This window comes from Vidua chalybeata, chromosome 2, assembly GCF_026979565.1.
Source record: "Vidua chalybeata isolate OUT-0048 chromosome 2, bVidCha1 merged haplotype, whole genome shotgun sequence".
Classification (NCBI taxonomy): domain Eukaryota; kingdom Metazoa; phylum Chordata; class Aves; order Passeriformes; family Viduidae; genus Vidua; species Vidua chalybeata.
Genome location: NC_071531.1, coordinates 75516776 through 75538735, shown reverse-complemented (window position 1 = coordinate 75538735; position 21960 = coordinate 75516776). Strand labels below are relative to the sequence as shown.

Here is a 21960-nt window from a genome sequence, read left to right as displayed (position 1 = left end):
TCACGGGGAGAGGGGACACCCGGATCCCGGCAATATAAGGTATAGACGCCTCGGCTTGTGCAACACAGCAGCAGGGCAGAGCCCATTTTATTCTTGCCTTTTTTGGATCTGCACGCACACAGACCTCAGCACAATGGAGCCGGCCCCGCGATAGCGCAGCCCGATACGAGCAGCAGAAATAAAGTCATCGCAGCGCGGCTCGCCAAGGCTGCAATTGCCGGCGATCCACTCCCCGCGTGGCAGCTCCGCTGATGGCGTGATCGCCAAAGACTTCTACGTCCCAGCCAGGCCAGCGCCGCTCCCGCCCTCTGCCCGGCGGAGCTGCGGGGCTCCGGGAGCCGCCGGCAGCTGCAGTACGGCCGGAGCACAGCCCGCGGCTCCCGGGGCAGCGCCAAGGCGCACCACGCTCCTGGGTCCCGATCTACTGCGCCGCGAAGGTACCACCCCCCTCCCAAAAAAACTTTCCACCGCGGGCCACTCGGCAGCGATGCCGCGCCCCGGCCGCCGCCGAGCGAAGAGGGAAGGACCTGCCCCTACCCCTTACCCCCTCCCCGCTGCGTTCCCCGCCCCGGCGGGCCCGGCTGCCCACCTTGGCGGCAGGGGGGCTGCGGGGCGGGCCCCCCGGAGCCAATGGCCGCGGCAAGGCGGGCAGGGTGCGGGGGGCGGCGCCGGGCCGACAATAGGGGCGGTGTGGGCAGCGGGGCCGGGCGGGGAGCCGGGGGAGAGCCGGGCAGCACCTTGCGGCGGGCGGAAGGTGAGTGCCGCCGCGCCGGGGAAGGGGATTTCCTCGCTTGTTTTGTAACCGGGAAGTTTGCGCAGGGGTTGAGCGGACGGGTGCGTTCTTCTTCTTCAGCCCTTCTCTTCTCCCCTCCTTTTGAAATTTTCTTTTAGAAGAGGGTACTGATCCTACCTTCCCCTTCCTGCCTTCCCCCTCCTGTCTCCCCGCTCCTGCCTCCCCGACTCATTCATTTAACAAAGGGAGTTGTTCTGAGGCCCCGGGCTTTGCGAGCGGGGAGCCCTTCGGGGCCGCATGTTTGGGGTCCCGGCGCAGAGGTTGGGGTGAAATAGGGGCTCAGCCCACAGTTTTTGCCAAGCACCCCGTCTGGCTTCGGCTGGAGGGGCGGGCGCTTTGGGCAAACACAAAGAATTGAGGAGCTGGACCCATGCTGGGCGATGGGGTGATGAAGCCTCGGGCTTTGTGTGGCTGGTGAAGGAGGGATGGAGAGCTGGGAGCTTGTCTTTTAACCCCTCCGCCCGCATGTGTGTACGAAACCGTGGCTTTTTTTGCTAGTAAAGTACTTAAAAGCAAAGCTGAACTTAGGGATCGTGGCATAATTCAGATTGGAGGGAACATCAGGTGGTCTCTAATCCAGCCTCCTTCAAAGCAGGGGCTTCTGCCTGGGGAGTGGGGAGCAGTGAGGGGACATCGGAGACGGGTGGCACCTCTGGGTGCTCTTGAGTGCACCTGGGAGCTCGGTGGAGGAGGCAGCACCAGCAGGACGAGACTTAACTGGCGGTAGTGCTTCTGTCTTCTGCTGTGCATGGAAATGCCCCAATCCACAGCTCTCCCATGCCTGCAATCCCTGGTCTTGCTGCTTTTGTTATCCAGAGGGCTTAAAATTCATGATTGTTGGGAATAGCTGGCTCCATCCGTATGTGTGTCACGGTACATCTGCTCCTGCTGAGCATTACTTGATTCTTATTTCAACATTGCCTCCAGGAGTTTTTTTCTTCAGGAGCAAGATTTATAAATAGGTGTCAAAACCTGGCTTTGGCTTGGGACTGGCTTGAAGGTGTGTACTTTCCGTGGTAATTATGTATGAGATATGTATGTGTGTAAGCACAACCATAAAATCTGTTGACTTAGTCACACTTTTCATTTTTAAAGTGAAAGCAGGTATTGTAGCAGAGTGAAACGGCTGGGTCAGGCAAAGATGGAAGAATATTTGTTTGTTTTCTTTGCTCACAATTACTCTTTGCCCGTTGGCTTACAGATGCCTTTCACTGAACCACCTCCCCCTTCTCCATACCTGGAGTTTCCTGGTGTTGCGCACATTACCTGGGCAAGCAGGGAACATCTTCCTGTCTGCTGCTCCCATATCTCTTAGTGTGGGTGTGCTGGTCTTGTTCTCAGCTTTATAGGGTGAGGCTGGAAAAACTCCTCCTTGTGGAACAGTTTGCGTGTGTGTCCACTGGATGCTTGGAGACTGCTTTTCCCTGTGCATTTTTTTGTGGGTAAGTCAGAGAAATGAAGCTCATCTCTGCACAGGGAACAGAAGGTATGGTGGGAATTTGAATATGTCTAAATACTGATTCTATTTAACTCTGGTTTGCCTCTCTTGTGCCACAGAACAGAATATGCTCAGCTGTACTGTATAACAAAGCTGGAATCTAAGACTGGACAATAAACTGCCAGGTGATTTTTTTTTTTTTAGCCTTTTTGAGTCCTGCATCTTTAAACGGGATGATATAACTGTCATTCTTTGATTTGGAAATGAAAGCCAAAAATAAACTTGAAGAGGAAAATGCTCTTGTAGCATGATAGCAAGAATGCTTTTACTGGTTTCTGAGGAATACTATGTGCTCTGGATGTTGCTCAGAAAAAAAAGAGTAGGGAGGAGTGAGGCTTTTAGTTCATGCATTTCTGTGCATCATGTGGATATAGGAAGAAATACGCGACAAGTCCAATATAACTGCCACAAGTGGAAATATATTGCTTGTTTATTGTGTTTCTGACTGCCTTGCTTGAGCTGGATTGAAAACTGATGCTAGCTCTCTTTGCTGGAGAGGTCAAAGAACTGTTTTATTATCCTTTTCCAGGTCTCTGAAGGGAGACCTTTTCTCTCAGCTTTGATTTCAATGCATGAATTTCACCAGTTTGCTGACTAGTGTCTTGTCTTTTTATAACTGTGAGCTGCAGTATGGCTTCTTTTCTTCTTTTTCCCTTTTGTGCACCTGTCTCACTTCCTTGGTGTGGGAAGGTTTGTAATTTCAAAAGCTTGTTGCTATGGTCCAATTTCCTTATATGCTTAAGAGTGTACAGAACAACCTAGAGCTGAAATAAACTTTTCTCAGTTGAAAAATACAGAAATGATCCAGTGCTCCACTCAGAGCAGAACTCTGAGTGTTCTGGTTTTACAGTTCATCCTGTCAACAGCAGATAACAGAAGCAAATAGAATAGACTTTATAAAGAAACTGACCAGTCTTGGTGAGGATGTGCAAGACACAGACTGAAACTAGACAACTAAAAATCAGCCATATTTCTTAAAAGCCTAGTCAGCCGTTAGCCCTCTGACAGGTAAAAGAATGCCTACTGTTGGCTTTTTACCTCTATGGGAAGGAAGAATAATACTGTGTAACAGAATTGTACTGTGTCAAAGAATATTTTTCTATACTTGGCAATGAGCCGAACTAATTTTCTCAGCCTGATGTCTTGGCTTGTATAGGGATTGAGGACAATGTAAGCATGATCTGCTTGAAGCTGAGGGCTTGCTCTTATGGAGAAAATAGTCCAGTGTGTGACTCTTTTTATGCACTTGCACAGCTCTCACCTGGGAGGAGCTGCTTTGCAGCCCTGTTCCCAGAGATGGGAATGGCTAGGTCCATTCCCCTTGGTGGCAGCAGAACTGTGACTGTCAGCCAGTGCTCACTGATGTAGCACAGAAGTCAGTGATCAGTTTTTCCCATCTGTGAGCACCCGATGCTCTTTGGGAATGAATAGGTCAAAAGTACCTGATGCTGCTTATACTAATCAGGTTTTTATGCAAACTGAAGTTCAAGTTGAAATTCCTGCCCTTGGGTGCAGTTATGCACAGCATGTGCAGATGTGATGTTGTGGCTGTAAGGGGAGATGACTGCTCCTGGCTTGTGCAGGAAAGGGAACTGACTTTTGTCCTGCCTTACCTCAGGCACATCCTCAGAGCCACGGATATCTTTAGATCCTTCAATGGTCTGTCTTCTTTTTGGCACATGACAGTGGGGTGCATCTTGCAATTTCAGGGCCCTTCATAGGATCCATTTGATGAAAACATGGATGCTCCAAGCTCAAAACATGGTTGCTCTGAGCTGAACATGTCTCCCCAGGCTCCCATTGTTATCTGCAGAGAAAAAGGCCCTTTTAGGATATGCCTTGTGTCACCCTCCTGTAGATATTTTTAAAATAGGTCAGAGAGTTGCACTCTGAAAATGCTGATTCCTTGTTTAGTCTCCCTGATCTCCTCTGTCTCCCATGTCTTGTATTGTACATTGGAGAAGCTCAGAGGAGTTTTACCTGCTCCTCTCACTTTGAGGATGCAGGCACCATTGCTAACAAATCCATCAGCAAAAACACTGTTGTAGCGTGGTTTTCAGCCTTTCTCTTCATTTTAGCATTTTTTTGTTGGGATGGGGAATAGGAAGCAAAAAAAAAAAATCCATCTGAGACGTGGATTTCCAGGGGAATTTGAAGAAAAAGTCCAAGTACTCAGTTCTGGTTTGTGTACTAATACACTCTTTCAGACTGGCAATCCAAGTGTTCCGGCTTCCACTCGTACACTATCAATCTCTTGCGTGTAGTCTGAGATGCAGGTTAAACAATAACTTCCTCACCATAATTTCTTTCCTTCTTGCAATCTGTACTCTTTGGACCTGTCATATAGCTAGTTTGTTTTACTCTTAAGCTGGTATAATTGCCTTCAAGCCATGCTATTTCTTACTTCCTGTCAAAAGTCAGAAGTGGTGCTGAATCAGCCAACCTTGTATCATCTTAAGTTTAAAGAGAGGGAGAGAAAAGGATAACTGGTGTAGGAAAAAAAGTCCTAATTTGTGAAAATTGGGCCAAATCATAAGACTGCAGAAGTAGTAACCAAAGGTACTTTCTGGAAAGAAATAATTTCCACCAAAGTAGCCCTTTGTAATCCCAAATACTCTGTGAGAGACAGTGCACAAAATATATTGTGACTGCCTTGAAGCATATGACATCTAGCTGCAAACAGTTCCTTGATCTCAGTGGGTCTTTAGCTATGGGACTATGAGCAGGTCAAGTGGGGAGTATCTGCTGCAGGCAGGTGGGGCATGAAGACTTGTCTCATGCATTTTTTTTTTTTTTCTTCTTTTTCCATAAAGTCTGTCCACCTGTAATCTTAAAGAAAAACGGGAGGAAAATAATTGCTGTTCAGATTGTGAATGTTTTGGGAATGAAGTCTTCCAAGTTTACCTTAAGGCTTTGTTTCCTGCCCTTGTGAGCTTGCTGTGTGTAGTTACAGTGTCTGTCCACAGTTTACTGCTGATGGCATTTGATGACTTTCCAGGTGGCAGCAGAGAGAAGGAAAATCAAATACAATAGGTTAGGAGACAGCCTGAGGTTTGTCAGCCTGGCTTGCTAAGGTCACAGCACCTCTTTGAGTTACTCACTCTAAGCATCAGTAGGGCTTTGAACTATCACCTTTCTTAATGACTGTAGTGGCACACCAGTATTTTAGATGACGCTTCACTTACAAAGCAAAGCCCATTTCTCAGGGCTGATGTTCTATTCATGAAGTAAGAGCTGGAGTAAGAAATATTTTTAATTGAACCAGTGGCTTGCATCATGTGTTTTTTTTTTTTCCTCTTTTGCATGTAATGTAATGCAAAATACCTTGTCACTTATTTAGCATAAAGAAATCACATAAATAAAGATAGATTATTATTGGTACCTACATATTCCCAAAAGCATATTCTCTGCTGATCCTAAAATAAGAGTGGCTTGCCCTCTTAACCCAGTCTCTTCTGTGGAAAGAGTAGAGAAGTGATTCCTTTTATAAAACTTGTATTTAATTTCTCCAGCTATCTGTAAGTAAGCATTATGCAGTTTTGCCAGCAAGTTCAACTTGAAGGCTTAGTTGAAGGCCAGGATGATTCTATGATTTGCCTTTAGTCGGAATTTCAAGAATGCCTTATTTCAATCATGCTTTGAGAGGATAGAAATGACAGCTGAATGTGGAATTCATGGACTTCCAGAGTTCAGACTTGTTTCGGGTGAAGCAGAAGCTGATTTCCTTCAGCAGCAGAAGGGAGGGATATTCCAACCCGCCTTTCCCGATTTTCTGCACGCTACTGAAGATGTTGGAGTCATTCAGCTCAAGGCCCTGTGCTTACCTGTGTGAGGTGTTTGAGGCTGTTATGGAGCTCTCTAATGCCAGCAGGTGTCAAGGTAGAGGAGGGAAAAAAATGAGGCCAGGCTCGTAATGTATCCTCTGCTTTTCTTGCTCATTAAACTGGTCACCTGAGCCTGAACTGCTGTGTCCCTTCACAATAGAAGGTAGATTGGTCAGGTAACAGCTGCAAAGACCAGGGAGTGCCCAGCATGAAGAGGGATTAGCAGCAAATGGACACATCAGGATTCAAAATGCAATATTGATTAGCTCATTAAAATTAATAAGACACTCAATTATCAAAGTCCTATTATATTTTGCAGTTCTTCTGGAAATAGAACAATTTATATGTCTTTATCCTTTCAAGAATATCTCTCACAAGACAAATTTTAATGTCATTTTCTTCTGCAAACCACAGAATGTGTTAACTTTTAATAGAGCCCAAGTTCGTCAGTGTTTTCGTTAGTAAAGCATTGTTTTTGGTAGGGCAATGTTTTTAATAGGCCCGAAGATGTAAGCATAGTACTAAAAAGTTTATTTTATTGAGAGTGATCTAAATTAGTGTATAATTGGGCTAATGATGTTTTAGGTAGGGTCAAAAACTAAATGGCAGATATTCACATACTGGCCAATTTTAGCAAATCAGACAAATCTGTCTCAAAATACAGCACACAGAGGGGAAAACCCTTTGATTCAAGCTCAGGAACTTAAGGAACAAGTATGTGAAAGGGCATGTTGCTCCTAAAAGGGAAAAGAGTCTAATTTTTTCCAATTCTTCAGAAATATGTATATTGCCTCCATAGTACACAAATGCAATTTTTTAAGCTACAGATCTAATTGCCTTATGGAACCTTAAATGACTTAGAAGTGGATTTCCAATGTGGATTTCGATGCTTTAAAAAGTATTGTGATTTTTTTAAAATATATCTTTAATAAAGGCTTTGCTTGAGAGGGTTTGAGACACCTGACTCAGGGCAATTCTTGCTGGAGTCAGAAATTGCTCTGAAATACTCAGTTTCCATGCAAGAGAGAGGCTGGAGGAAGATAGTCATAGAACTAAGATCCTGGAAGGATTGCTAAGTGGATGGCACTTCTTATGGATGTGGTCATTGCTACTTCTTTTTTCTACAGACGTTTGATTGATTTTTTTTGCCGCATTGCCCAGGAGAGCTAATTTTCCTGCTTAACCACAAAATGTTAACCACGAGCTTATAGTTCCCACCCCTGTTTTACCCTGCTGTTGTGCTCATCTTCAGACCCACTTTGGAGTAAGATGTGTGTTCACTTTCAGTGTTACTTCTCTGGTCTCGTGATAATGAAAAAGCTTTGGGAGCTGAACTCAAAGGAGGGACCCAGAAATGAAATGGTGATAACACCACACAGTCCTTCATCAAAACCATCCCCTTTCTGATAATCAAAGTCATTGGTAATGTTCTTTGGTAAAATGTATGCAGTTGTGGGTGTGTGTTAAGGTGTTTGATGCTTTCTGTTAAGCTCCAAGATTCTGGAGATGTAAAAGCTATGCAAAAATATGTGTCATAAAAATGAGACTTCTCCCACTCCTATCTGTAGAGAAAAATGACAGAATTTGATCCAAATGTGCCTTGAAGACTTAAATAAAGAGATTTAAGCGCACAGAGGCTTTGGTTTGAGCCTCCAGTTCCTAATTTTGGGTGAGGAAGTGACGGTATCCACTACCTCTTAGCTGTGAGTTACTAGCATTATAATTTAATACTCCAAAATCACTGAAGTCTTCACTGAGTAGCCTTACAGAAAGCCAGAGAAGTTGTGAGGGAAGGAAAGAGAGGAAACTGCAGTACCAGCAGCAAGTATTGTCTCACAGTTATCTTGATCTAATATAAAAATCTGCATTTTAATTTCTGGCTCATCAAATTTCTTATTATTGCATCAGCCTATATGTCTTGGTAATCAGGTGTCTGGGAAAAATTGCAGTCTCTTACATTTGTGTGTGCTGTAAATTCTTCTGTGCAATTTTGTGTCCCTTGGTAGCAGAGAGAATGAGCAAAAAGGCTGTACCATAGTCACAGCGATCAGCAGGAGTCTCATCCGCTACCATGCCACAGCCAAAAGACTCTGAAGAAGTGAGACTGGAAGTACTTTTCCAGGCCTGCTTCAATTCCTTTGCATATATTCCTAAACCAGATTTTAAAGAGTATGAATAAAATTAAACGGGCATTTTATCTGGGGCTGTGACCTCCGGTGTCAGACTTGTGTCTCTTGCTGTTTCTGGGGGCCCTGACAACAATACTGGACTTAACTTGCAGCGTGTATGGGGGAACAAACTTTTGTATTCTTCCTGTTTGGTTTCTTTTCTCTGCTTCCATCCCTTGGTCATATCTCTTAAAGCATTGTTTGTTAGTGTGTTGGTTTTCCTTTTGCCTTTCTACAGAAACCTTGTTCATCTCCTGCCTATCTTTACTTTCCTTGGCCACTCCTAAGACTGATGAGAAACAGATTCCTCATACTTCTGTGATCCTGAAGATACTGGGCAAGCACAGATGAGCAGCAGGGAGGTGAAATATTTTGTCCTCCACTCCAGTACAAAGCATCTTCTTTGTGGCTTGCGGGGAGGATGAAGACCGGACAGAGGAAGAAACCCACTATTTTCTTCTATCAAGCAGGTAGTTTTGGTGATGAGGTATCCGGAAATATTTAAATCTGTCGATTTCATTAGAAAGACTGAGGAGGTAAGGGTAGGGCTTGGAATGACAAAAGCAGGACTTGATTCAATAAGAGAAAGCAAACAACTCAAGATTCCTTCAGGGCTCTCCTGCAAGACAGAAAATATGCAACAGTCAATTCCTCTGTGTAGGCTGTCTTTAATGGAGGCAGACGGTCACAGGCGGTGTTTGGATTCCAGGTTCAATAAAGGCACATCCTTCTGTTAGAGGAGGCAAAACAGTGCCACTTGTTAGGATTCAAAATCCATCTCCAAATGCCTCAGTGGCTTGTCATTGAGTGACTCAGTGCACTGTCATAGTAGGGCTTCTGGCTTTCACATCCAAGTTATACTTGCTGAAACAGTGTCCTGCCAGCTCATATTAATAGTCCTCCCTCCCAAGCTTGTTTCCAATTGACTCATGGTGAAGAGGGGATTTGGGGGTGTCAGGGCACAAGAAGGCTGCAAGGGCAGATCAGAAATCTCACTACCTTGTAGACTTCAGAATGCCAGCTTTTAATTTGTTTTGTGTGCCTCTGAAACAAGTCTTTGAGTTGCAGAAGAAAGACATTCAGAAGTGATGAGCTGTAAAAAATTGCAAGAATTTAGTCATTTACTTTGTCCAACCAAAAATGTCTTTTCTTGCAGGCAAAGGCTTCATTTAAAGTTATTTGCTACTTTAGAAAAATGCTAATGTTGAAATGCTTTCAGCTTGATTTCCTTTATCTCCTGCAGCTCATTAGATGATCATCAAGATAATTTTTTTTTTCTTTGTTTAATTCACATAGTCAATTTTATTCTAGGTGATCTTTGTGGTTTTTTAAGAGCCAATTCTTCCTAACACTAGGTACATCCTGCAAGAGCCCTTCCTGCCTTCTGATCCAATACTTACTCATCCTGGGACCTTGTCCAAATGCCACCAACAGTGTTTGTGTGGGCTTTTTTTGTTTGTTTCAAAAACATTTCATCACTTGATGACATATGGCAGCATTAAATGTGTAAACATGCAGTTTAGGATGTAATGGTCATCAAGATGAAAAGAATCTCACCTGAGCAGCAAGTGGCTTTCTGCTTTTTACATCATACCTGCTTTGAATTTAGCATTACAGTGGATGCTTTGTGTTTCTGATGATGTTGCTTTTTGAATCCCACCCTGTTATTTTGGCTCAGTATCGAGGAGCAGTGACTTCAACAAGGTGATCTCATCCAATGTGTGGTGTAGCTGTGTTTGTTTTTGAAGGCTTGAGATCCTGTTCCATCTGCACTTCCTGTAGCTGTAGGTAAATCATCTGAAATCCAAGATGATGAGCATGCCTGATCTCTGTGCTCTGAACCTCCTTTCTCATGAATTCATGTGCTTCTCTTCCATGATGGGGTTCTTGTCAGCATTTTTTTTTACCCAGGTATGAATGGGGTGAGCAGGGAAAGGGTTCTCTATAAAAGGGTTGTCTCTAACTTGTGCTAGTTTCAGCACAGAAACTCTCTCTGTGAGGGCTCTAAATTGCTAATGAATTAACTACAAATTTTGGAGGAGAGTGTGGTTGACTTAAGATTCTTCTCGACTAGCATATGAGAAGCTTGTGTTTTGCTTTTTTTCTCAAAACCAGCTTGCTCTCCCCTTCTCCCCAAACTATAAAGCAAGGATGTGGTCATTGGCAGCTGTTTTCCTTTTGATGTGGTCAACTCAACATTAAAAGTATAATTCTGAACTTGCATTTTCTTAGAGACTGAGTCCATGATGAAAGGACAGGAGGGATCTCTCTCCACCTGCTGGGAGTGTGCTCTTTGCTTGAGTTTCTTAGGAGCTGAGGTTGGAGGTTGAAGCTTGACACAGCTGAGCTCATCGTGGCACACAGCCATCCAAAGGCTTTTCCCTTTCAGCACTTGGCTGTGAGCTGACCTGGCAGGAAACTTTGCAAAGCAGTATGAGTGACTGTAGCTGTGGTGTAGTATTAAAGATCACAGAGCTGCCTGCAGGTCTGAGGGCTGGAAGTAAGGTCTGTGAGACATACGGTTAGATCTAGCAGCTCCTCAGAACTTACTTGAGCATAAGTAAATGCCTTTTTACTCTGTCCTTGTGATACCTGCTGTGTATAGCCTTTTATTTTGCTTATTTTGTTCCTATATCCCTTTGTCCCCAAGCTCTCTGAACCTAGCACCTGCCCAGTCAGCTCCTGCAAGACCTGCTTATGCTGCAGAACTGAAAGTCCTTAGTGCAGAATGGATTTTATATAGATTGGATTTTAAATGGATTTTATATAGAATTGCTTGGCTTGGAATGACCTTAAAGATGATCTAGTTTCAACCCCCCTGCCATAGGCAAGGAACCTTTTGCTAGAGCTGGTTACTCAAAACTCTATCCAGCCTGGTCTTGAACACTTCCAGGTATGGAGCATCCACAGCTTCTCTGGGCAACCTGTGCCAGTGCCGCACCACTTTTATAGTAAAGAATTCCTTCCTAATATCAAACCTAAACCTATGTTCCTTCAGCTTAAGCCCACTCCCCACTTTTCCCTATCACTCCTTATCAAAAGTCCCTCTCTAACCTTCTTGTAGCCCCCTTTAGGTACTGGAAGGGGCTTTAAGGTGTCCTTGGAGCCTTCTCTTCTCCAGGCTGAACAGCCCTAACTTTCTCAGCCTTTTGATTTGGACTCTTTAGCTGGTTCTCTGTCTTTAATAAATGTCTTTGTGAGAAAGACCCTGACAAAAAATCATGACTGGATCATGTATTTCTCCCCATCCTGTTGTTCTGTGGCTCTGAATTCTGCTTTGATTCCATATGAAGGAATAATTCTTGTAATCCCTGTCATGCTGTAGGGACTTCTGTGCTTTGCCTAGTGAGTTCATTTGTTAGCGTAGCAGAACACTTTTGGGATTTTCCTATCACCTATCTGGATAATGTCTTGTGTCATGTAAGTATTATATGTATTCTTGAGAAGTTTTTCGTAATTGAGAGAATGATTATAAGCTGGGCCCAAACTACTTCTGGTGTTCAGCTGGAACTATATTTTTACTCTGAGACAGAATTAAGTTGCTAATACTGCAGCCAGTCTCACAAAATTAAATAATCCTACTGTTTTGCTGTTCCTCTTATACCTTGCAGTCCTCCACTTCATAGCCAAAGTGCTATAGTGTAGGAGTTGTACAAATGTTTGATGGCTTTTTCCTGGAGGTGCTGTGATTCTTTGTCACTTTCTACCTAAACATTGCCAGTAAATGCTCACAGCGAGAATAAAACACAACTGTACTGGAGAAATAATCTGCTTAGTTCTGTCATATAGGTGTAAAGGGCAAACAGGGAAGCAGCAAGCACAGGAGGAGTAGGAAAACATATTTCTGATATAGCATAATGTAATTTTATCTCTGAATACCCTGCAATATATACAGAAAGACTTCAGCAACATCTGTGCTTCAGAATTCATAGCCAAGATGAAAACAAAGCTTTCGTCTGGCAGGAGCTGTGCAGCAGGTATTTGGTAAGATCTGCCTGGCATGAAAGAGCAAAGCCAAAAGTTGTGGAGGGTTTTTTCTTTCTTTTTTTCCCTTTTTCTTGTATTTTCCCCCCTGCTTTCTTTTTATTTTCCTTTTTTTTTTTTCTTTTTCCTCTCTCTAACCAGGAGGCATAACTCTCTCAGTAGCCTGTGTGTTTCAGTGGGAACATTCAGGGACTGTCTTAGCAGCACTTGAGAGCCTAACCTTGAGAACAAAAGTAGTGTTTCATGTGATTACGTACTAAAAGATGTGGGTAGGCATCTAGTGGGAATCCAGAAAGCGCGTGGGCACTTGATTCCCTCGGAAACTGTTGGGATTTGGCACCTAAGCTGGTAAAGTATTTTAAAAAACTCTTAAATATCTTCCTGAAAATTGGGTCTGATGTTGCTAATCAGTGCGAAGGGTGGGGGGGATTTTTTTATTGTGATGTAATGGTGGCTTTGATCTTTGTTACTTTATAGTAGATTAACAGAAGGAAGTTGAAGGAAAGCAACAGGAGTGACTTTGGGATTGGAGGGATTGACGCAAGAGGAAGATAAAAGCTATATACTTGTGTAGTTTTTATAAAATGAGTAGGAGGGCAGGACTGCTATGGGCTTCTGAAGGGTATAAATGCCAAGGAATGGAGGGTGTGGAAGAAAGAAACGGAGTCTCTACTCTGCAAGTGCTTGTGCAGCCAGGTAGCCTCACACACAGCATCATTCAAAAGGAGAATGTTCTTAGAACCTTGTGAATGTTACAGGGATGTGCTGCTGAGGAACAGAAACACTTTGTGTGGCAGCAAGGAAGGTACCTGCTTTAGTACTTCAGTCAGGGTAAGCCACTAAAATCTGCAGTTGTTTGCACCTCTGATTGGTTGGCATCTATAAATGTCATCACATCACACAAGAGCTGCTTCCCATTTGTGCTGGCCTTCCCAGGCAGGAGGAGCTTTAGGAAACTCTTGTCCCAAACCTGGATTGTTAGTGCTTGGATCTCCACCCTTCCTTACAGCTGGCTGCCATGGTGACACAGTTTAATCTCACTGATCTCTTTCACCAGGAGGGAAAAGCAGGGTGACAGCTGCTCCAGGGCACAGGCTGGTAGGATGGGGACACCAGGTAGGTAAAACAGTCTGTCTTGGGACTGCTCTTCTGAGATATTAGGACGTCACTTATTATATCCACTAGGACATAAATATTATATGTGTGAGGATATAATCCAATAAGATTTGGATATCTTGGGGAGTGCTTGATGTCAAAGGTGTAAAAAAGCTACTTGAAGATGATAAAGCATTAGCAGAGAACACAGAGTCTTAATTGCTGGAGGTGTTAGGGATGTTCCTGTGTCAAGTGCACTTTTTGTAGCCAATAGATCGATAAACTATTTTGAGATAATTACTAAAAGAAAAATTAGACCAAATAGAGAAATGTTAATAAGTCACCAGAGCTGGATAGCATTCAAGAATCCTGAGGAGCTTGAATGTAAAACTGCAGAACTGCTGGCCAAGCTGTTTAATTTATCACTACAGACAGCCGCTGTGCCAGAGGACTGGGGAGCTGCCAGTGTGATTCCCAACTATAAAAAGGGCTCTAGAGGGGATCCTGGGAACAACACAACAAAGAGTCATGCTACCAGGAATGGAAAGGATCTCTGAATATATAGAGAAATGTTAACCATTAATGGGGAAGTCAGCGTGGCTTCTGAAAATGAAAATCCTGCTTCCCAATCCCATGAAGTTCTGTGGGGTGTCAATAAGGAAGGGTTAAAACGGATAAGATGTTTAGATTTTCAGAAAACTTCTGTCAGCACTTTAAGCTCCTGTAAGTTTGGAGGAAAGGAATTTTTATGGTTTGAAAGCCACCTGGATAATAGGAAGTAAAAAAATTTGGGACAATTTCACATCTTATGATGGAGAGGGAAACATCACTGCAGCAGCAACCACAAAGGCCACCATCCTCATTGGGAAAGTGATGAATGGCACCATTTGGCTTTGGTATAAATGCTCAGTGCAGCCATGTCTTGTGGGTGATGTGCAGTTCTGGTCTCCACATCTCCTGCAGAGCACAGTGGCATTGCAGAAAGGGCAATGAAATGGGCTGCCTTCCAAGAAGAAGCTAAAATAGTTGAGACTGTTCCATATGGGAAAGGAAGGAACACAGGTTTAAATCACAAAGTCAGCAGGTAAAGCTAATATGCTAATATGAACCATCAGCTCTCATGCTTTTACAACCAGGGAACTTTTGATTAAACATGATGGGCTTTGATTTTAAAATAGGTGGAAGAACATACTAGTGTAGTGGAGAATTGGTGACTGTAGCCTCAGAATAGGTAGAGTTTGGTGACAGACTTGCAAGCACTCACCTGTGCAGGGCAAATCCCACTTGCACTTTGCAAGACTCTTGCCTTTGCAAGAATCTCTGCATGACCCTTCCTTTCCCCAGGGCTCTCCTGTGCAGTTTTTCATAGGAAGCAATTATCCAGGTGACTGGCAAGTGTTTGACACTCTCTTGTGTACACAATGAATTTTTTCTTTTTCAATTATAAGTGACTTATTCCTCATAGAAGTAATTTTTTTTAATGTTGCCTTCAGCAGGGTGTGCATGTGAACTTTATTTTAATTAAGGGTGAGGAATCTGTTTTACATAACTATATCCCAGATTCTCATGAGAGAGTGAAAACAGCCCTGAGGGATTGATGAAAAGGCCAGTGAAATCGGGTTGCCTCACCGATGGGAGGCCTGATTTCAATCTCTTAGGTTTTCTGTACCTGTGGGACTTGTTCCAAGCTGGTTGACAGCCAGAGGAATTGAACCAATGCAGAGACACTGCCTCCTCACTGCTTTATTTTGGGCCACTAATTTGTGGTTCTGGGCAGATACTGGGGTGGCTGTTACAGCTCTGCCTGAGGTTGTTGTCCCTGTAGTGGGAGTGGCCAAATGGGATGTGAATCTGCTTCCAAGCCCTTTCAGCCATGTCCTGTTGCTGGCTCAGACGACTTCTGCCACATTGCCTATTGCCAGGGTATTGTATTGCAACGCTTGGTTTACCCATCTCCTTGGAATAGGGGTGCCTGTTATAATCAAAATGTGATCCCCACCAGCCAGCTGAGTTGCTAATTTACTAGCAGTACTAATGGGATTGGGTCATGATGGTTCTCTGAATCTTTGAGAAAGAAAACAAATGGTGCTGGAAGTCACAAACAAATGCTGTTGGCTAAAATTTGTTCTGAGTTGTAAAACCTGAAAGGGACAGGGAGTAGATGAATAAAATGTTTCTGTACCATTAAGGAGGGAAAATCCAGGGTATGTACATGGACTCTTGTTTATTTATTTTCCTATTAAGAAAAAAAAGTGATAAAGGTGTTAAAACTCAGCTGTTGCTGGAACTGTACTGGAAGTGGGGCATACAAATAAAAGAGGATCTCTTTCACTGTGCACAAAGAGAAATATGAAAAACAAACCACAAACTCTGTAAAAAGGCTAATGAAGTTTGTGAGTCAAACCTGACATGTTGTTAGCACCTGCTGCTTGTTTGTGATGACTGAAGCAAGCATCCCTTTCAGAAATTCTGTCGTACTAGAGATAATTTTGTTATCAGAACCTTGGTGTATTTGAAGAAGTTAAACTGGTGATAGATTGCACAACTGGGACCTTCAGCTTGATTCCTTCTGAATCTGGAGGTAGCTGCCAATTCTTTTCTGATGCCAAAAGCCTAGAGAGATTTGGCATGATGCCACTGCATGAGGACAATGTTGGTTTTGTTGTATTTCTGCTTCTGCCCCAAGAGCTGGCTCTAGAGAGTGTCTAGAAATTTGGCTTCTTGTACCAGAATCTTACATGAATCAAAGGAGGGTTTTGATGCTCAGCTCCTAATGTTTCATAGAAGTGGCAGTTCATGCCATTGATCTGAAAAGTGTTTAGAAGTTAAAATTGCTGGGAATTAACTGGTGATGCTGGTGCTTTGCAGCCCCAGGTGGGCATCTGCCACCAATCTCCTGGGGAGGAGGAAACAGATGAGCAAGGAGGTGGGGCAAAGATAAGCCTGTGGGAATAGATGTCCTTCAGCTGTTCAGCAGAGCAACATAAATGAGTGCACTTTAGAGAAAGGAATGTGCTGGTCGTGTCACAGCTTGGATGTGCTTTGCTTTGGGGTGAGTTCATAGGTTGGAGTGTGTGCTTTGAGTGGAGGTCAACAGATTGAGCCTGATGTGAGATGAGTGGGGAACAAGGTCAATGTCAGTCATGTCAGTCTGAGGGGATGTGCTGAGGGCTTTAAGCACCTCAGAGTGCAGAAGCTGTAGAGAAATGTCTGATGGTGAAATGTTTTTCCAGAGAAAGAGACCTGACCATTTCCTTCATCTTAACAGAACATGAGGAAATGGCCTCAAGATATGCCAGGGGAGGTTTATATTAGATATTAGGACATTTTCTTTTCCCAACAATGTTATAAATCATTGGAACAGACTGCTTAAGGAAGTGGTGGAGTCACCATCCCTGGAAGTGTTCAGAAAATGTGTGAATATGGCACTTGAGGACATGGTTTAATGGTGAATGTGGTGGTGGTACTGGGTTGATAATTGGACTTGATTTTAAACTTTTTTTTCTAACCTTAATGACTCTATGTTTCTGTGACATGAAAATTCCATTCCTGGCATAGGTGGTCGGAACAAGAACACTACAAGCTGTGCCAGGAGCAGTGATGCAAATCTCTGCTTTATGCAACTTGTACCCTATGGGGAGTAGGGTAAAGTGTTGTAATCACTTAGTAGTTTAAACCAGGAACAAATCTGTGAGGCTCGTTCAGGTGGAAAGGCAAAAGAGAGTGAGCAGTGCCAATGTCTCTGATTGGGAAAGTTGCATAGAAGATGGGTAAGGATGGCAGAGCCCTGCCAGTTCCTCCTGCTCTCTGAGCTGTTTCCATTCTGAGTGTGGTACCAGCTGCAGCAGCTTCTGACTGGCAGCCTGTTCCAGCAGCAGATCCCTGCTCTGTGCCTTGCTCCGGAGTCGCTTGCAAAATTAACAGAGGGTTGGAGGGTTGCAAGTGCAGAACCAGAACAGGACAGAAGAAGATGTGTTTCCTATCTGCTGTTATCCTGTGTGACCTTTCTCAACTCACTTTAGCTATGTCCTCAGTTTATAGAAGGGTAGTGGAGCTACTGTGCACTTTCAGGTGTTCCAAAAGTTATTCTTTCACCCACATTAGTAACGTTTTATCACTGAGTAGTGTTTTATGCATGAATGGTTTTCTGTGCAATGCTTAAAATTTAGAAAAAGGTTCTGAAATTTTATGAGGCCCTTGTATAGGCAGAGCTGGCCAAGGAGGTGGGGGAAGGAGGTGTTGTATGCTTTTCTGGAGAAACACCTGTGCATTTTCTCTTCCAAAATAATTTCAGGCTATTTATTTATATCAAACCTTCATTAATTCATTGTACATTGTGAAACAGCAGATAATGGGTTCTTTTGGAAAGATGTACAGATTAGAAGACACTTCAATGCATAAGCCATAAGCAAAGAAATAAGAACACCCTAAGGAATAATATGAAGTGTGATGCTTTCTGGGCCTGCTACACAACTGCAAAGCAGTGGGTGAAGTCATATTTTGCCCACACAGCTCTCCTAAGCCTCAGTACTTTGAGTTTTACTTTGCTTGCTTTGGCTTCTGAGGCAGCTGGTGTCTGGAGCTGAGGCACTCCTGTGCTTTACTTAGTGTCCCCAAAAGACCTGTGAACTTAGCCAAGCTTTTGGGCTTGAAAGAGATGAGCTGTGTAGCTTGAATTGCAACTGGGTGCCTCTAGTTCTGGGAGGCTGTAATGACTGCGACCTTTTGAAATCTTGTTCAAACTGTTTTTGTTGCACTCAGACAGGAATGTTATGTTCTTTGTTCCATCTCCTAAAAGGCAAACTTTTCTGTATAGGCCGCTTGTGGCTTTTAGAGTTTGATATATATGGGTCAGGGGAGGAAGCAGGCGTAGACTGTTGGATGTTTTCAAGCTGCTGAGAAAGTCCTTCTGAGTGCATGAAGTGGGTTTGAAGATCCCAGCTGGATTTTTGCAAATAACCTCTGTCTTGATTAGGGAAAGAAATAAGCCCCCAAATGTGGATTGCTTCCAATTTGTGTGCACACAAGCAAGTGGGCTGACTGTTCTCTGAGACAGACCTGTGTGGTAAAGGGTTACTTCTTTAATTCCGAACCCCTTCTTCTGGAAGGGAACTCCAGAGGTCATCTGGCCCAACCTGCTATAATCAAGCGCGGCCATCCGCAGCCAGTTACCCAGGACCATGCCCAGACAGCATTTGAATATCTCCAAGAATGGAGACTCCACCACCTTTTTGGCCAGCCTGTGCCAGTGCTTGGTCACCTTCATGGTGAAAAAGTGTTTCCTGATGTTCAGAGGGGCTCTCTGTGTTTCAGTTAGTGCCCATGGCCTCTGGCCCTGGCACTGGACATGACTGACAAGAGCCTGGTTCCATCTGCTTTGCATCCTCCCTGCAGGTGTTTATGGACCTTGAGGAGATCCCCCTGAGCCTGTGCTTCTCTTGGCTGAACACTCCCAGCCCTGTCAACCTTTCATCATTGACGAGATGCTCCCCTCAGCATCTTTGCAGCCCTTTGCTGGGCTCTCTGTCCTGTGTGCCTCTCATACAGGAAAGCCCAGAACTGGACACAGCACTCCAGGTGTGCCTTCACCAGTGCTGAGGAGAGGGGAAGGATCATCTGCCTTGAACCTGCTGGCAGTACTTGGCCTAATGCAGCCCAGGATGCCATTTGCCTTCTTGGCTGCAAGGACTCACTGCTGGCTCATGCTCAGCTTGGTGACCACCAGGACCCTTAGGTCCTTTTCTGCCTGAGTGTTTTCCATCTGGATGAACCCCAGCACCACAGTAGGTGCCTGTGGTTGTTCCTCCCTGAGTGCAAAACTGTGTTTCTCCTTGTTGAACTTGATGAGGTTTGTGTAGGCACACCTGTGGTTCCCTGGGTCTTCTGGAACATCAGGATTGACATTTGCTTTCCTCCAGTCTATGGGCGCTTATGCCAGTTGCCATGATTGATCAAAAATTACTGAGCGTGGCCTTGCAATGGCATTCCTGGATACATCCTGTTAGGGCCTGTGTACTTATTTAGAGTCTCTATCTGTAGATGTGAACAGAAACTTCTAGAGAAGGGCTAAGGCTTGGGAATCAAGCTGCTCTTTGGTCCTCCTTTCTTCTCTTCTTTCCCTCTCTCCATTGCCTGCTGACCTCAGTCCTCAGCTACAGCTAGAGGCTCTTTGCTTGCATGACAAGGCTATTGTGGGTTTGGCTTTAGATTTAAAGCCTTCAGATAATATGGCTTAAAAGCCAGGACACCTCTTTTGCAAAGGTTCTTGTGCTGTGTGGGGCCACTTCTGAGGTGGTGTGTCATGTACATACACAATTTGGTGTGTGTCTCCTGTGCAGTGTTTGCTGTTTATTCCTGGCTGAGGAAGGGAGTCTGCCACAAGGACTGGCTGTGCAACTTCAGCTCAAACTGCCTTAACTCACACTATTTACTTTGGAAATTACAGTTTCAATTGCTGCTGATAACCCAGCTGATTGTTACGTTTTACATTTAGCACAGTTTTTTTAGTTCTTTCCTTAATGACTTATGTAAATAATTTTAGAAGACTTAGCATTAATTTTGGAGAAGCTGGCGTATGGGGCTGCGAGGCTAGCAGCAGGTGCTGTAAGTAATCACTCTTCTAAATTAAGCAACACTTTCTGAGGCAGTAGGTTAATTTCTGGGTAAGCAGCCTGCATACAGATTCTTGGAATCAGCTGGATCTTGACCCAGCAAGTGACTCAAGGCTTTGTGTAGGTTTAATTGCTTGAATTATCTCACTGAAGCCTTTCATTTTTAGTGGAAACTGGGGCTGTGCTTGAATGTCTGTTGAAATTGTGTTATCACATTGAAATCTGTGTCACCTGGCTTTGTGCTTCTCTTTGTAGCTCAGTCTTCACTGCCACTGGAGGTGTATTTGGAGCATGGGCAATGTCATGGCTTAACCAGGTCAAGCTGCCTGGAGCCAGGATATCCATCATAGAATGGTTTGAGTGGGAAGGGACCTCAAAGATCATCTCATTCCAACCCCCTGCCATGGTCAGGGAAACCTTTCGGTAGACCAGATTGCTCAAAGCCCCATCCAACCTGGCCTTGAGCACTCCTAGGGATGGGGTATCCACAGCCGCTCTGGGCAACCTGTGCCAGTGCCTCACCACTCTCACAGCAGATAATTTCTTCCTAATATAAAATCTATACCTTCTGCCTTCTGTCAGTTTGAAGCCTTTTCCTCTTGTCTTATCACTGCATGCCCTTGTAAACTGTTCCCCTCCAGATTTCTTGTAGACAATATTTGGGTACCGAAAGACTGCAGTGTTCATGAGTAGCTCATGCTTATGCTGAAGTCTGTGCTACTGTGGGTTTCTTTCATTAGTACAAGAGAAAGTAAAGTAGTGCTTGAGAGCTTTATACCATTTCTTTCTCCACCTTTGTGCCTGTGAGAGGATTTCTGCAAAAATATTTCCTCCAATATGTCTAGTGGAGCTCTCATGGGATCTCTAAGCAGTAACTATTGACCAGATTGTGCTCAAGTGCTGCCTGTCACTTTTTGCATTGTCACAGCTCTGGCCAGCATTCTTCTTGCTCAGGACTTGGAGATTGCCTGCAGAAGTGTGACCCACTCGTTGTAAAACCACTCTTGAGGCTGATGGGGCCAGTGGTGTGTTTGACCTGAAAACTTAAATGGTTTTTCATAGGCTCTGCAGAGATCTGAGGAAACTGGTAAAATCTTAATTACTGTTACTACACAGAGTTTGATTTTGGAACACTTTGTTTAACTTGTGGAGTGTGGAGGAAGGTGCAGTTTTTACAAGCTCAAGCTCTCTTTAAAATCTATCTTCCTGTGTGAAGACTGTGCCAAAAAGTAATGTGAAAGGTGGAATTTCTAATTAAATGGAATCCTGTGTAAGGGGGAATAGAGAGGAAAAATACCCTTCTCTAGGGATTCAAGAAAGGAGAGAATTTCAGATAGCTGGAGAGAAAGAATGGATTTTTGTTGCTTCTATACGACTGTAAGTTGGGACTTGTCCTGTCTTTGGCTTAGAGTTGGTGCTTCCTGTGCAGTTGGATGTTCAACCTAATATCGAACTGCTTCTTGAAATAGTATATCTGCTAAAAAGGTCTGAAGCCACTTCCTGTACTCTTTAGCTTGATTTTTTTGCTATGGTCAATCATCTTCAGGCCAAAATGCTCTTAGGATTTAAAGTCAGTGTTGGGATTCAGTCCTTTCACATTAAAAAAAATGAATAATCCAAATAACAGGCTTATGAAGGTAGAACTCAATTATTGTGGACAGTGTTACAGAATGACATGGCTTTTGAAATTTTTTTAGAGGTCTGTAATCTCTTCTCACTTTTTAGATTAAAACTTTACTGACTTCTTTGCTCTGAAATGTTGAAGAGAAACAGTTTTCATGTGCAGAGTGTAACAGACAATATTGTATTTCTCTATAATGGAAACTAGATGTATAAGCAACTTGGTTTTTTGATAGTTCAGCTTTGCTTGAAAACCTGAATTCTCATGTAGCTCTGAAGGCAAACAGTCCTCTTCAGGTGACATTCTGGTTCTGTGCGAATTGGGACTGAAATATTTTTTAAAAGAAATTGTGAAGAGGAAGTCATA

General features: G+C 43.8%; 1 protein-coding gene across 5 annotated transcripts in view; it reads left to right on the top strand.

Annotated features, from left to right (window-relative positions):
- The first annotated feature begins 262 nt into the window (after window positions 1–262).
- The window catches only part of PAK1 (p21 (RAC1) activated kinase 1), a 75999-nt gene continuing 54301 nt past the window's right edge, over window positions 263–21960 (top strand). For 2 of the 5 annotated variants that reach the window (XM_053935385.1, XM_053935383.1), the window contains exon 1: window positions 263–437. The gene's annotated coding sequence lies outside the window, so the exon portion shown is untranslated. Of the gene's footprint in view, window positions 438–2200; window positions 2280–8717; window positions 8754–21960 lie in introns of those variants that run through there. The other 3 variants (XM_053935384.1, XM_053935386.1, XM_053935387.1) reach the window with 2 other exon arrangements.